Consider the following 2,500-nt stretch of genomic DNA (forward strand, 5'->3'; position numbering starts at 1 on the left):
GCTGTTAAAACATAATAAAATGTATGACACACTGGTATAGGAACGGTACTCGGTATCGGGAAGCAAAAAATGGTATCGGACCATCTCTACATAAAAATGTCGGGAAAAGTGACAAAACGTTGAAAATAGTGACATTAATCTCACAAAAATCAACAGAAAAGTCCAAAATAATCACCAAAAAACTTGAAAATGTCAACAAAACCATTTTTTAGTGACATAACTAACTCTTAAAGTGAAAAAAATGTAATGTCCGCAACACTGCTTTAAACTCCCATATTTAATATAAGAAATTGTTTTGCCTGAAGACCCAGTAGGGTCGAAACGTTGCATTTATATTAAATATGGGAGTTTAAAGAAGTGTTGCGGACATTACATTTTTTTCACTTTAAGTACTTTTCATTTGTCCTGCACCTCCCAGAAGGTGGGATGTGCACACAATTACTTTTATAACTAACTCTTCCCATGTGTTGCATGGGGAGTACCAACTCCTGCCCTCCAGGAGGCGCTATAGGGTCCCAGACTGAGTACCAACTCCTGCCCTCCAGGAGGCGCTATAGGGTCCCAGACTGAGTACCAACTCCTGCCCTCTGGGAGGCGCTATAGGGTCCCAGACTGAGTACCAACTCCTGCCCTCTGGGAGGCGCTATAGGGTCCCAGACTGAGTACCAACTCCTGCCCTCTGGGGGGCGCTATAGGGTCCCAGACTGAGTACCAACTCCTGCCCTCCAGGGGGCGCTATAGGGTCCCAGACTGAGTACCAACTCCTGCCCTCCAGGAGGCGCTATAGGGTCCCAGACTGAGTACCAACTCCTGCCCTCCGGGAGGTGCTATAGGGTCCCAGACTGAGTACCAACTCCTGCCCTCCGGGAGGCGCTATAGGGTCCCAGACTGAGTACCAACTCCTGCCCTCCAGGGGGCGCTATAGGGTCCCAGACTGAGTACCAACTCCTGCCCTCTGGGGGGCGCTATAGGGTCCCAGACTGAGTACCAACTCCTGCCCTCTGGGGGGCGCTATAGGGTCCCAGACTGAGTACCAACTCCTGCCCTCTGGGGGGCGCTATAGGGTCCCAGACTGAGTACCAACTCCTGCCCTCTGGGGGGCGCTATAGGGTCCCAGACTGAGTACCAACTCCTGCCCTCTGGGAGGCGCTATAGTGTCCCAGACTGAGTACCAACTCCTGCCCTCTGGGGGCGCTATAGGGTCCCAGACTGAGTACCAACTCCTGCACTCCAGGAGGCGCTATAGGGTCCCAGACTGAGTACCAACTCCTGCCCTCCGGGAGGCGCTATAGGGTCCCAGACTGAGTACCAACTCCTGCCCTCTGGGAGGTGCTATAGGGTCCCAGACTGAGTACCAACTCCTGCCCTCTGGGAGGCGCTATAGGGTCCCAGACTGAGTACCAACTCCTGCCCTCTGGGAGGCGCTATAGGGTCCCAGACTGAGTACCAACTCCTGCCCTCTGGGGGGCGCTATAGGGTCCCAGACTGAGTACCAACTCCTGCACTCCAGGAGGCGCTATAGGGTCCCAGACTGAGTACCAACTCCTGCCCTCCGGGAGGCGCTATAGGGTCCCAGACTGAGTACCAACTCCTGCACTCCAGGGAGGCGCTATAGGGTCCCAGACTGAGTACCAACTCCTGCCCTCCGGGAGGTGCTATAGGGTCCCAGACTGAGTACCAACTCCTGCCCTCTGGGGGGCGCTATAGGGTCTCAGACTGAGTACCAACTCCTGCCCTCCGGGAGGCGCTATAGGGTCCCAGACTGAGTACCAACTCCTGCACTCCGGGAGGCGCTATAGGGTCCCAGACTGAGTACCAACTCCTGCCCTCTGGGAGGTGCTATAGGGTCCCAGACTGAGTACCAACTCCTGCCCTCCGGGAGGCGCTATAGGGTCCCAGACTGAGTACCAACTCCTGCCCTCTGGGAGGCGCTATAGTGTCCCAGACTGAGTACCAACTCCTGCCCTCCAGGAGGTGCTATAGGGTCCCAGACTGAGTACCAACTCCTGCCCTCTGGGAGGCGCTATAGGGTCCCAGACTGAGTACCAACTCCTGCCCTCAAAGAGGTGCTATAGGGTCCCAGACTGAGTACCAACTCCTGCCCTCTGGGAGGCGCTATAGGGTCCCAGACTGAGTACCAACTCCTGCCCTCCAGGAGGTGCTATAGGGTCCCAGACTGCAGGAAGAACTAATATTAACACTCATTTGTTCCTCTGTCAATATCTCTGCTGATCAACACAGGAGGCCAAAGAAGTGACAGTTCCCCCCCCACTTTCAATCATATTTAAGACCACTCTTGCAGGGCAACATTTTTTTTCTAAAGCGACAAAAATGTCGAAAGAAACATAAAAAACTTCAAAAAGTTTAAAAAAAACCTTGACAACAGAAACAAACAGAAATCTTGAACAAAGCAAGAAAAACACTGATAAAGCCTCAAAAACTTCAAAAAAAAAGAATCCCAAACTGCCGATTTCCTCATGCAGATGAATGTCTCGCTTCA

The 2,500-nt window shown here is 52.7% G+C and overlaps 1 protein-coding gene across 2 annotated transcripts in view; it reads right to left on the reverse strand.

Moving 5' to 3' along the window:
* timd4 (T cell immunoglobulin and mucin domain containing 4) overlaps positions 1 to 2,500 on the reverse strand; it is a 12,259-nt gene that overhangs the window by 7,182 nt on the left and 2,577 nt on the right. The gene's annotated exons all lie outside the window — the stretch shown is intronic.

Source organism: Sander vitreus, unplaced genomic scaffold (assembly GCF_031162955.1).
Source record: "Sander vitreus isolate 19-12246 unplaced genomic scaffold, sanVit1 ctg347_0, whole genome shotgun sequence".
NCBI lineage: Eukaryota > Metazoa > Chordata > Actinopteri > Perciformes > Percidae > Sander > Sander vitreus.